General features: G+C 42.5%; 1 protein-coding gene across 3 annotated transcripts in view; it reads left to right on the forward strand.

Annotated features, from left to right (window-relative positions):
- LOC147740917 (membrane-spanning 4-domains subfamily A member 8-like) overlaps positions 1 to 14109 on the forward strand; it is a 244366-nt gene that overhangs the window by 80444 nt on the left and 149813 nt on the right. The window lies entirely within an intron of this gene.

A 14109-nucleotide genomic window follows, 5' to 3' on the forward strand; every position in this document is an offset into this window, starting at 1 on the left:
TGGTTCAAAGGTGGTGGGGGGGCCTGTCTGTGAGCGATCTGTGTTGCAGGAGAAGAGGCTTTGCCAGTAAAATAAAGGGTCATACCGCTGAGAGCAGGGGCGCTTGGCTGCAGATGTTCCTGCTGGGTCTTCTATTCCGGGCTGTTATCTCAGCGCTGGTGTAGCTGCGAGTGGGTGGAGATCCAGAGGTACTAGCACTGGGTACGGGCCAGGCATGGACCGGTGCAGACAGCCTTGCCTTTGGGGTGCTCGCAGCGCTACAGCCTCCATTAAGCAGGTTCATGGGAGGGGCCTGGGTGGGGTCAATAGAAGACGGGAAGAGGGATAGTGGTGCTGAAGGCTCTAAAAACTAGCAGGGAAAGCATGGGAAAAATGCAGTTTACAGGAAACAGTTGAAAGTAAGGAGTCAAAAGTCAGATCAAAAGAGCATATTTAAGGGAACAAAAGTCAGATAAATAAGCACAGTTAAGAAGTTGCAAAAGTCAGACAAAAAGCACAGTTAAGGTGGCAAAAGGAGGCAAAAGTTGGATGAAAGCACAGTTAAGAGGAGGCAAAAGCCACATAAAAAAATCACAGTTAAGAGGAGGCACAAGTCAGATCAAAAGCACAGTTAAGGGCACAAAAGGAGATAAAAGTCAGATAAAATTTCGAATAGGCACTACTAACCCCTGAGGGTCTCAAGGTGCAAAGTGGGGCGGGGGCCAGCAAAACGGTTTAGCCGAAGAGCCGGGTCTTAAGGGTCTTGCTGAAGGTGTTCAGGGAGGGGTAACATCTGATGTCTGCTGGTAGCTCATTCCATGTCTTGGCTGCAATGTGCGAGAAGGATCTTCTGTCTGCTCTGGCTCTCTGGATGCATAGAGTTGCGGCCAGTGCGAGGTTGGCAGATCAGAGGCTTCTTTTGGGTATGTGGAAGTTGATCTTGTCGTTGAGGTATTTGGGTCCGTTGTTGTATAAGCATTTGTAGGCGTGAGTGAGGATCTTGTAGGTGAATCTTTTCTCCACGGGGAGCCAGTGGGAGTCCACGCAGGTGTTGGCTGGTGTGTTCATGCCGCGGAATGCTGAGAATGAGTCGGGATGATTGTCTGGAGTTTGCGGAGTAGGGACCTGTTGATGCCAGTATAGAGTGCGTTTCCGTAGTCCAGTCTGCTGATGATGAGTACGTGGGTCATACCTTTTCTAATCATTTGTGAACTGAAAGCATAGTGCTTAGTCAAACTGATGACCAGGAGCTGAAGATGCTCTACATAACATTTCTTACAATCCTTACTTGATTAGAAAAAAATTAATCTTGTTAGGGTGAAGAAGTTTAAGGGTCTTATTATGAGTTTTGGTAGTCCTGGAACGGGCGGCACACCATCGCTCTGCTCCAGGAACACCAAAACTCACCCCACTCACCTGCCAGATTACAGGTAATTTATGATCAGGCGGGAGTGGGGGCGGTCCTTTGGTGAGGCTTTTTAAGACTCATTGGGAGCCTTAAACAACACCGCCGTGGGACTGCAAAGACAGGTTCCTGCATGGGAAGAAATGCACCATAGCGTGGCTCCCATGGACCGCTGCAGTCGTAACAAGCCTCTAAGAGTGTTTTAAGAAACACTATACAATAAATATGCACAATTTGAAAAGGCAACAATATGATAGCACCCATTTTCATCTTAAAGAAAAAGAGGGGATTCGGTCACCCAACTTTTGCAGAAATAATAGAGACCAGCTACTTGAAGGCCTAGATCCATTAAGGCTTTATGCCAGCACAAAGAGACACAAAAGCAACATTCTGTCAATGGTGTTTACTATTCAGTACTATAGTGTATCATACTGTAAAGTGCCACTTTTTCAGCACAAAAATACCTTCACTCTGCTTTCCGTAGCTCTTTGATAATGGGAAGTTTGTGGGATAGATCAGAGCAAATTTCCTTAGGCACATCCAATCTACTGAGAACCTAAGCAGACTGTGCCTCAAAAACCAAGAACTCCTTTACGCAGGTGTTAACAAGGGGAAATGTGTTTATTTCTCAAAAACAAACACAGTGCATGTGTGTTAAATTGCACAGCACACTTCAAATGCACGGGATTTATGTATTTCTTCCGAATTTGTACAGGCATAGGAAGTTGTAAAGGCAGCATATGCTTCGAACATAACTCCTATGCTAGACAGAGCACACTCACCTCTTACCATAGTGTGAGGCTGAGTGTTGCACAAGGCAGCTTGTTTGTGTGCCAGCAGGCATGATAAACATTAGGCCAATCATAGTAGATACAGCTCTGTACAGTATTTTCTCCCTTGTGCAATGCAGCAGACCAAATTGTTGGCTGTGCTGCATTGAGTGAATTCGGCACAAAGTCTCTTTGGATCTGGAGTGCCTTTTATCTGACATCCATCTCTAGACTTTGTTCTACAGGGTTTAGATCTCTACAGGCTAGAACCATAAGCAGCATTGGGTGCTATTGATGAATAAACAGTAGGGATATTTTGAAGTTGTAGGGTAGGGGTGCTGATGAATTGTGCAATTAATTGCCAGTCCAGATAATTGATGTACACCACTAACAAACATCTTTACTCTCCAAATAAGAGATAGGCCTCAGTTTTACCAGTGGAGCATAGTTCGTACAATGATTCTGGAAAGAGATAGACAGACAGACAGACGAAAGACTTTATTCCATTATTTAAAATCATAAAAGTACAATACACAACATACAATAAATTAAGTCATATTATCAATAAATATGTATGAGCGATGAAAAAAGAAATAAAACATCAGCAGCAATTATATAATTCATCAAGGCTAAAAGAAGAAGTAGGTAAGATACAATTTCATCTATACTACTATTATAAAGAGAGAACTGTGTCCTTTGAGCCAGGTAAACTCGAAAATTACACCACCAATCGCAACACCCAATACAGCGTTGGAAAGGGCAGTTGCAGCAGAAGGACATAGGCTAGGCAGACACCCACCATATACATTTAAAAAGTAAAAGAACCGTGCCAACAAAGTAGTCCCTTGTGGGCGTGTCTGTGTTGTGCTGTGGGCTTGTGCTGGGGGGGGCGTGACAAATGCTGGGGGCGTGTGGTACGTTCCGCCCTTCAGGCTGGACTGTTCCCATGAGGCACAGGGTCAAGGCTGATTTGCATATGGCCATGTCTGAACTGGGGTGGTGTGGAGTGCAAAAAAACGATGGATCTAGGCCCAGAACTCTGTACTGGGGTGAATGTATGAAATTGTTCTGCATTCTGTCCATCACCTGTTGTTTTTGCATTTGTCACCCCGAGTGGGATGGATATGCTGAGACGTGAGTCCCATGTTCTCCCCACTACTGGAGTCAAGCTATCCTGGCTGAAAACGTCTGATAGCCAGAAATTAGTGAAAGAAATGGTTTGACAGTTTGACCTGGAATGTTTTCACAAGGCACAGTGTCAAGGCAGACTTGCTCATGGCTGTGTCTGAACTGGGGAGGTGTGGAGTGCAAATAAAATGATGGATTAGGCCAAGATCTCTCTATTGGGGTGAATATATGGCATTGTTCTGCATTATGTCCATCAACTGTTGTTTTTACAATCTGCCATTCATGCCATGTCTCATATTGTGTGCTGGGGGTGTGGGCGTGTGCGAGGCGCGTGTTGTGTCATATATTTCATTGTTTTTTCTTCCTAGGTTCTGTACATTCCAGCTCTGTGTGTCCACCCTGCTCCCTTTAAATACCCCTGCACCCCATAATCAAAACCCACCCTTACTCCTTAAAATACCCCAACACCCTTAAACACTAACCCATCTTAACCCTATAAATATACCCTGTACCCCGAAACCCAAACCTATACCTAAATCCTAAAAATACCCCAAAAACCAAACCTACCCCTGAACCCTAAAATACCCCTGTACCCCATAACCCAAACCTAGCCCTGAACCCTTAAAATACCCCTGTACCACAAAACCCAAACCTACCCCTGAACCCTAAAAATACCCCTGCACCCCAAAATCCAAGCCTAGCCCTGAACCATAAAAATAACCCTGTACCCCAAAACCCAGACCTACCTCTGAACCCTAAAATACCCCTGTACCCCAAAACCCAAACCTAGCCCTGAACCCTAAATATACCCCTGTACCCCAAAACCCAAACCAAGCCCTGAACCCTTAAAATACCCCTGTACCCCAAAACCCAAAAACTACCCCTGAACCCTAAATATACCCCTATACCCCAAAACCCAAACCTAGCCCTGAACCCTAAAAATACACCTGTACCCCAAAACCCATACCTATCCCTAAACTCTAAAACTACCCTGTACCCCATAACCCAAAACTATATCTGAAGCCTTAAAATACCCAAACACCCCAAAACATATACCTCAGTACCCCAAAAACATACACCCCTATACCCATACTTACCTGATCCAAACATTAAAAATAAAATATGCTTTTACCATTCATGCATTTACAACAAATTTCGTGGTTAAAGCATATAAAATGTAATCCCATGCGTTATAATGGCATTGCGGAGTCATGGTACTTTCATAATGAAAGTATGCAGAGTGATGGTCTGCGGAAAGAAAGTTGCGGAATAAAGGGTGTTTACCCTCCTCCGGTAAGTACATTGGTGGCACGGCGGCCCACATCTCCAGCAACATACTCATATTTTTTCACCACCGATTTGAAAAATGCACAGTTTCTCTCATTGATGGCCAGCACCGACATACACTTTTAGACACACCTTCCGCCACAAGTTCTAGAATTGCGAACTTTAGAGCTGGGGAGCTACGTTCGAATCTCGGCATCAGGTCAACATCCTGTGATTCCAGGCAAATTGCTTTGTCTCCCCGTGCCTACCACAAATTAATGTGTTCTTCTGTAATGTAAATTGTGCTCATGCCATGTTGTCGAGTTCGCTCTATAGAATATTGCAAGGAAAAATAAATTAGGGAAACTCGAGTTCACACACTACTGAATGCGCACTCTTAAGTGCATCAGCAGTGCACTGTGAATCGGAGCGTTTCACAGGCCTGTCACAGATAAGAAATGATATTAAAACGAAATCCTACAAAACAATATACACCTGGCCGGCAGCAATTCATACCCGGACAACGTCGGGACGGGCTGCTAGTAGAAATATAAAATATGGGAATTCATACATGATTTAACAGAGGATATCTTCTTTTCCTAAGCCTTACAGCTGCGACTAGAAAACTATCAATATTAGAAATATCCCATGTATTATTAAGCATTTGAAGATAAAGTAATGCTGGTCTAACCTGTAAAAACCCCTTTCTTCTCAATAGCGGGACTAAAAACATAGGAATTCAGTGGCATATTTACGAGAAAATGTCAGACAGCGGAGCTTAGCCTAATTTGTCAGCACTGCGCTACAACATTTTTAAAATGCAGGGAAGCACTGTACTCACAAGAATATGGAGTAGTCCAGTGTTTTACCTAGCACAGTCGCTAAATTTAGTTATCTAAACGCATGCAGGGTGCATGCATTGCAGGGAAAGTGTCCCTGCGATGCAGGAACGGTGTACCTTCCTACACATAAACATTCACTAATGGCAATTTTTTACTTATGTGTGCTGCATAGAAACAGCAAATCTTCATTATGTAATGATTGTTTATATGTAGATAGGGATACCTTCTGCACATAAACAATAATTAGTGCCATTTTAGACCTGGGCCAAGCACTAAGCTACGCTCGCGTAGTTTGCGAAGTTTGCGCAACTTCGCACAATGCAAACTGCACATAGCACAGTACGAACATGCGCAGCATAGCGTAGTGCAGCGGTCATTTTTTGCTTGCTCGCGGTCCTCAACGTCAAGTTGGCGACTGCGAGCAAGCAAAATGGCATCCTGGCGAGACTTTTTCCCCGTTTGCGATCAGCAACATCAAGTTGCCAATCGCGAGCGTGGAAAATAAACCTCCCAGGGAAATTCTCAACGTGGGGAGGTCAGGTTTCTTATTGCGAGTAGTAGCGAATGCTCGCGACCGTTCGTGATGAGAAACTATCAGTCCGCGTTGAGAAAGCTGCAGTTCGAGTAAAAATCTACTCAAGCTGCCGAAAACTACAGCTTGCACTGTGCAAGATGCCGTTTTCAATGATTGCACAGTGCCGGATGCTTGTCTGCACTGTGCAATCATTGAAAACGGCATCTTGCACAGTGCGAACATGCTATTACGCAGTTTGCGTAGTGCTACGCGTAGCTCGCGGAGTGCGGAGTGCGGAGTGCGGAGTGCACTTCGTGTAGCTACGCGTAACGCTACTTCGCGAACTACGCCCAGCTTCTATGTGCGCGGCAGAATGTGGCCCAGGTAGAAAAAGGAAAAAAAGGAGAAATAAAATTATTTCTCCTTGTTACCCCATTCTAGTGCCTGCTCTTGTATGGTGCTAGTTTTTGGTGCTGCCTCAGATTTACACCTCCTTGTAAATCTGGGACAGCGTCAAAAGCAATGGAAGTTGCAATGGAATGTCCAAAGCAAAACCCATTGCACGCCTCTTTCACGCTAATGAAATGTGATGCATGTAAAAAGGCTTTATTTACAAGGTGGTGTTAAGCCACAATGCTGCTTTGTAAATATGGAGAAGGGCACATTCACCAGAACATTGGTAAAAGTGATGTTCTGCTGGCAATATCCCCGTGTAAATATGCCCCCAAGTGGCTCATGTGCAACAGTAGTGATGTTGTGGGAGTGATGCAAGGAATGCAAAACTGTGTGCAGGTGCCCCACAACCTTCAGATCTTTTTCTCAGACATTTCCACTATAGGGTCCCAACATTGGCTACTGCTCCAGTGGTATGAAGAGTTATGTTCTCAAAAACGTACACCTAATCACAATACACCACGTGCCTTCTGCCTCATGATTGCAAAGTTAAGAATATTATGAGTGAAAAAGTTAAGATTGGTCATGTGGATGCTATGATGCACTGTGAGGGGGGGCGGATTACTGACATAATATCGGCGCCAACAATATTGTGCAACAGAAGTATCATGTAAATTAAAGCATTTCCTAAAATGTCCCTATCCATAAGATACTAATTACATCAGAAAAAAAATAGTTTCACACGAATATGAATGATAACCTACCCAAATATTGTTTCCTAAGATATATATAGTTTAAAGTAGTATATTCTAAATATTTTAATATGTATCATTAATATGATGTTAGTCAAATACATTTCACTACTATTTAATACTAAGGGGCCCATTATGATAATGGGTGAATCGCCACCGCCTGTATGGCGGTGGCGATCCGCCCGCTAAAACCCACCGTCCGCTCCCTAATACCTCCGCCAGAATACCATGGCGGGGGGGACACAGGCGGACGTAAAGACCGTCTGCCGGTTTTCCGCCGGGTCACAGAGACGACCGGGCGGAAAAGCAGCTAACATGGTGGCGGTGTCTGGGAGACTCCGCCATCCATATTAGCATGTGTGCGGGGATGTGCCTTTCCGTGGCGGCCACGCCACCACGGTTAGGCAGGCGGTTTCTGCCATTGGGTGCCCGTTTCGGGCCCCCAGGGACTCAGGGAAGTAGTTCCATGCACAACATGGCATGCACTGTGCGGTACCTGCCATGTTGTGCATGGAAGTGCACAACATGCGTTCCTGGCATTGGTGCGGGCGGTGCTGAGTGCACCGCCTGCCACAATGTCAGGAATGCTGGATGCGACTGCCACTGTGGGGGGCGCATCCTAATGGCAGGCTCGGGACCGCCGTCCTTATGGCGGGCGGTCCCTTTGTACGACGGGATGGCGGGCGGACAAAGTCCACCCGCCATCCTAATGTGCATATAAACAGACATACATACATGTGTGTATGTAAATACATAAATATATACATATATATTATATGTAACACAAATGTTATAAATCTATATTTTACATTACATTTTTTGTTGTTAAATTATTACATGTACTATTATAAAAAGCACAGGATATATTTATATATATATATATATATATATATATATATATATATATATATATATATATTTATATACTTCATGAAACAAAAAATATTAACAGTTCATAAACATTATGCAAGTTAATGACCAAATAAAATCATAAAACAAGACAACTACAAAAAATATTATACAAATTGAGAAATAAACGTAACAAATTTTATAAAATTAAATTTATGAACACAATAATCACCCCTAAGGGTCTCAAGGCGCTGGGGGCCGTTGAGAGTTTAAGCTAGCTATTTCCGAGAGTTGCATGGTGCTGGGCTGAGCTGCCGCCGGCCCGGGGATTTAACCACATGCTTGGAGTCAGCCGCCCTTGCTGTTGCGCCAAGGCGGCTGACTCCGCTATACTCCGTTATGCTTCAACACAGTACAAATGCAAAAACAACAGTTGATGGACAGAATGCAGAACAATGTCAGACATTCACCCCAGTACAGAGATCTGGGCCTAAATCCTTCGTTTTTTTGCTCACCATGCCATTCTAGTTTGAACCCAGCCATATGCAAATCAGTCTTGACCATGTGGCTCATGGGAAGAGTCCAGCCCGAACTGCCAAGCCAGGTCCTCCCTGGACTGGAAACAAGCATCCTCGGACCGGTTTCGGGCTTTCAGCCCTCATCAGCCAGAATAACTTGCTTCCAGTGGCATGGAGAGCACAGGACTCACGTCTGAGCATACACGTCCCACTCGGGGTGACACATGCAAAAACAACTGTTGATGGACTGAATGCAGAACAATGTCATACATTCACCCCAGTACAGAGATCTGGGCCCAAAATCCATAGTTTTTTGTTCACCATGCCATTCCAATTTGAACCCAGCCATATGCAAATCAGTCTTGACCCAGTGCCTCATGGGAACAGTCCAGCCGGAACTGCCAAGTCAGGTCCTCCCTTGACACAGTACAAGGCACATATCTAAAAGTTGTTATTAAAATAATGTTATGTACACATGTTAAAATATTAAATATTAGTTAAAATAGACACAATTAATATTTATTTTTAAAACATTTGCAGTTAATTACCACCCAACCCTTTATCCATACAAATATATCAACACATTCCATTTATATAAATGTAAAAATTAATCTTGTCATAATTTTTATAATTAAATCTCAATTAAACATGTATTATTATTAATTAATGAATAATAAAGTATTAATATTTAATTAAATTCCACGTTTACTACTACAAATTCAGCAACTGACATCTAATATATAATAAATTAAACAATGTATTTACATAGTTAACACAATTATTTATAATTTCTATAATTATTTTATTATTTAGTATAATTAATTTCCTACACTCACTTTACACATACAAAAACAACAACTCACTCCCCAAATAAAACATTTAATCTATCACACACTTTGCATAATTATTTGTCATTTAAAGAATTAATATTATTTAAAAAATAATTATTAGGAAAAAATGTGTTATTAAATAATTCTAATTTAGGGCCTGATTTTGATTAAGTAAATGAGTCCAAAACCTTTGTTCTAGCCACAGAATTACCACCCTCTAAAAGAATCCCATCTTTCCATATTGGAAGTCAAAAGTGGAAGTAGTGGAGACTTTTCCCTAACCAGGGGTATCTTTTGACAATAAACAATCTTGGTCACACATGGTGAATAACAGGGCATTATTAATTGAGCAAACAATGGTTGCGATTTCCAGTTTTATCAAGGAATTGGGCTCAAAACCCATTGCCACAAGATCTATTGTGCTAAACAATCTAGGCCACAACATATGGGGCAGGTCTGTAGGGAACAGCATCAATAGATTCTCTCCTAAAGTTAGAGGATGTTTTTTTTCAAGTGGGTAGTTTCTCTCCCTGGTTCATTTTCAAACTATGTCTGCCACTTACAATTAGACTTAACCTACGTGACTGACATTATAAAACTTGCCCCTATCATGTTATGGTACTCAATATGGGAAAGAGGTACAGTAGACCTAACTCAGACTATCATAAAACATTGCCTGTTACTGAATGAGGTACAGATAATTGTTGGAGTATGTTAAATTTTTGCTGTTAGATATACCTAAATAGTTTACAAATCAGAGTTCCTGCTCTAAATTTCCCAAAAATGTACTCAAAGTACTATTTATAGCAAAGGGAGCTTTTGAAAGAAAGGAAAGGTATCATGCAAAATCCGTTATAATGTTGTACCAACTGACTCCGCACCCAATAGAGGGCGAGGAGTTAGGAATTTAAAGCACAGATTCATTCTTATGAGGTTTCGCATTAATTTAGTTCCTTTGATGCTTAATTTCCCTGCTAAGAAGTAATCCTTTAATGATCTGACACCCTGCCTTTGTTATAATTCCTCTGAACAATCTGAACTTCAAATCTTTTTTGCTGTCACTTTATAAAGAACAAAGATCTAGATATACTCTACAGCTCTTAAAGCATTATACATTTGCACAATGTCGCTTTGCTCTGTTTTTCTTGAAAAATCTTAATGATTCCTTTGTCTGTTTCTCTGTCCCCTCATTTCTTTGGGCTTGTAAGTGAAGGAGACAATCTATAAAATTAAGAGTCGTCTAAATTTAAATAACAAATTAACTGTGCCTTAGGAGATTATGTAATTGACTTAAGAATGAATCTTTAGTTCTTTTTATTGCTTTTATGATTGTGTCAGTCGTTTTGGCTGTAATTAATTTTTTTTATATACTAAATATGATTTTTGTAGGCAATTGTGATAGTCGAATTTGCACTGTGTTTACTTTACTGATTAACAACATCACATATATAAACTCTGTATATTGGGTAATTGTTATATTTGAAGTGCCACTGATTAGGGTTTGTAATCGGTACTTTTAATATTTATTTATATATTTCCCAGTAGTTTTTATGGTCAGAAAAATTATTTTAATGTATGTAGTTTTATGATCTATGATTTTTAACTAGATTGACTAAAGTTGTTTTTTGATTGTTGTCTTTGATAGTGGTTGGACTTTTGTCCGACCGCCATCCTGGTGGGGGAATGGGACCGTCTGACTAGCGCTCGGCAGTGCCACAATAATAATTGCAATGTGACTGCCTTCAAGGTGGTCGCAAAGTGTATCTTGTGTATTGCGGTGTGTGCTGCGGGCTGCAGCACACGCTACAGAACAAAAGATACACTTTGTGCATATCCCTGCACTAAGTTGCAGGCACCATGTGGTGCATGCTATGGGTCCAGAGGGGAAGGAGGGAAGGGGGGGGCAGCCGTGTTAACTGCCATGAAACGGCTGGGGGAAAGGGACACTGTAATCCCTACGGCTGTGCCTGAGCAGGCACCACCACTGTTGTAGGGATACAACTCACTCCGACACACTGACATGCTCCTTGAGCCGGTGGGATGAGTGGCAGTTAGTCTCTCCGACCGCCAGATATCCGCCAGCCACTGCCCGCCATCCTAATATGGCGGGCGGTAGACACTATTACGATGGCGATGGGACTGCCACTTGGAGGTCTCACCGTCCTCGTAATCAGGCCCTCAGTTACATCCCTCCCTATATCCCATATAAAACCCACAACTCACTCCTAAGATTTAACATAAAAAATGATTTACTCAATTAACATAAATAATTATCAATTAAATAATTACAATAATTAAAAATGAATTAATATTTAATTATAATTGAATTACTTCCCAACCGGTATCCTTATAAACCTGCAACCCGCTACAGTACTGAATGTCACAAAAATGTATTACATCTAATTGAATAACTACTACAAATTTAACAACTATATTAAAACACATAAACAATAATTATACAAAACATTTACAACATAAGCATTAAATTATATACTAGAATATTTAACAATAATTAAAAAACAATATTAACAACTATATTTTTATAAACAATATTAATGACTTAAATATTTTCAAAATCAATATTACTTACCTTAAATCGATATTCTTGTCAACAATATTCTTGCAGATGGTATTTCCATATTACGATATTTTGGTTACACAATATTTTTGTTTAGATATTTTGTCTGAATACCGCCTTGCTTAATAAAAGTATTTTGGTGGATTAGTCGGTCTCTTTTGTAATAGTAGGACTCTAGGTGAGAAGGATCTTGTTCAATTAGATTTTTCTTTTAAATAGACTGCATGGATTCATTTTCTGTTTACTTGCACTGACTGTATGCAGTTTGAGCCGAGGAGAAAGTATTGCATGCAGCCCTGCCAAGTGCCACACACCCAGTGCTAAACGAACACATATTAGAATTAATTTTACCATTATTGTGTAAAAGAAGTTGCACATATGAGGTGAGTTGAGCTCACATCCTGAAAGCGCTTTCATTTAACGTCTCCATACCACTAACAAGCACATTATCTGCCTCGTTATTCGGGCACTGGTTTGTGGGATCATGCTCCCTTAGTGCAGCCGCGGTCGGTAGTAGGAGTTTCTGCAGGGCGGTGATGTGGGGAGGGGGAGGGGCAGGGTGTGGGGTAGTAATGTATGGATTATGGAGTTTAACAGGTAAGTAAATATATAAATAAATAAAATGAATTTTGTTGTGCGCACTGCATCGCATTTGGTGATGCAGTGCACGCAACGAAATTCGTTTTATTTATTTATATGTTTACTTACCCTTTAAACTCCATAATCCATACATTACTACCCCCCCCCCCACCTTGCCCCACCCCCTCCCCATGTCACCGCCCTGCAGAAACTCCTACTACAGACAGTGGCTGCCTTAGTGTGTCTCGTGCACAGCTGCTCACAACAAGTTGTGTGTTGTGACTATATCTCCCAGTGCCAGCCACCGAATAGGACACCTCAACTCAGAACCCATAACTCACCATGCACTGCACCAGCCAAGGTGAGGCTTCTCTGATCTCTCTGAGAGACCTCTGCCAGCTTAGCTGAGTCATCAAAGTCTTGAAACGTCTTTCCCCTTTCCTCTTTGGGCATCTAGGCTAACTGCAGACTAACTCACCCCTGGGAAGGACTGCAGAAGGCTTCTCCTGGCTTAGCATATCAACCCCTGGGATCCTCCACTCTCCATGCCAGCTTATAGACTGATGTGATCATTGAGAAACAGGTGGTACATCAATAATCAGCAGAGAGATCAGCTGGCAAACTAAGTTTTTCTGACAATTTCTGGCCAGAGGCAGCTATTCAGTGCAACAAGCATGTCAACACTAGTGCATGATGAGGAACGCAGGCAAAATCTCTAGAGTCACTTCAGTAACCACTGTTAATTTCCTTGGTGTCATATGCCAGTCCAACTTTATTTTGCATACTATGCACCCTCAGTGTGGACTCAGCCATATACAAATCATTCTTGACACTGCTTTAATTGAAACAGTGCAGCCCAAACTGCCAGACCAGGTCCTCTGTGAACCGGAAACAGGCAACCCAAGACCAGCATCCTCTTGATTGAAGCTCTTGAGTGGGGTTAACTTGGTTTTAGTTGAGCAGGACCAAGGTTAATTAGCATATAGCTGGGTCTAATGTGAGGTGGCACGATGGGCAAAAAAACGATAGACTGGGAAGTGGCCCGAGTAATTATCAGTGGCGGAGATAAATTCAAGCTTTCCATTCCAACACTTTTTTGGATGCTAAACATTGTTAATTGAAAATACTTTCTGATTTATTCACCGCATGAAAGAGAGAAATGGGAAATACAATCAATAACACCAAATTTATGCAGTATCTAGAGGCTTTTTGGCTAAAGACACTGGGGCCGATCAGGATCGCGGACGGACTTGCGTCCGTCCGCGACCCCAGAGCAGGAGGGAACCTCCGCATGGGCATGCGGAGTTCCCTCCTGTGCAATTAGGATGTGACCGCCACCCTGGCGGTCACATCCTCTATTTTTAACATTGCGGCGGGTGCAGCTTCAAGCTGCACCCGCGGCAATGTTAAAAATGCACGCATTGCTTTTGCATGCAGAAAGAGGCAGGCACCGTGCGGTGCCTGCCGCTTTCTGCATGCAAATGCAGGGGGGTACCATAGGTACCCCCCATGTGCACCCCCCACCCCCCCTTCACCTAGGGGGCCCGCAACGGGCCCCCGCAGTGAAGTTCCGTATGCTTTTCCACGGCGGGAAACGCGCCGCGGAAAAGCATAATTCACTGCCCATCCTAATATGGTGGACGGTGTCTGAGAGACACCGTCACCATATTAGAGCTTTTCCGCCGCGGTTGTAAGCCAACCGCGGC

This window comes from Lissotriton vulgaris, chromosome 1_1, assembly GCF_964263255.1.
Source record: "Lissotriton vulgaris chromosome 1_1, aLisVul1.2, whole genome shotgun sequence".
NCBI lineage: Eukaryota > Metazoa > Chordata > Amphibia > Caudata > Salamandridae > Lissotriton > Lissotriton vulgaris.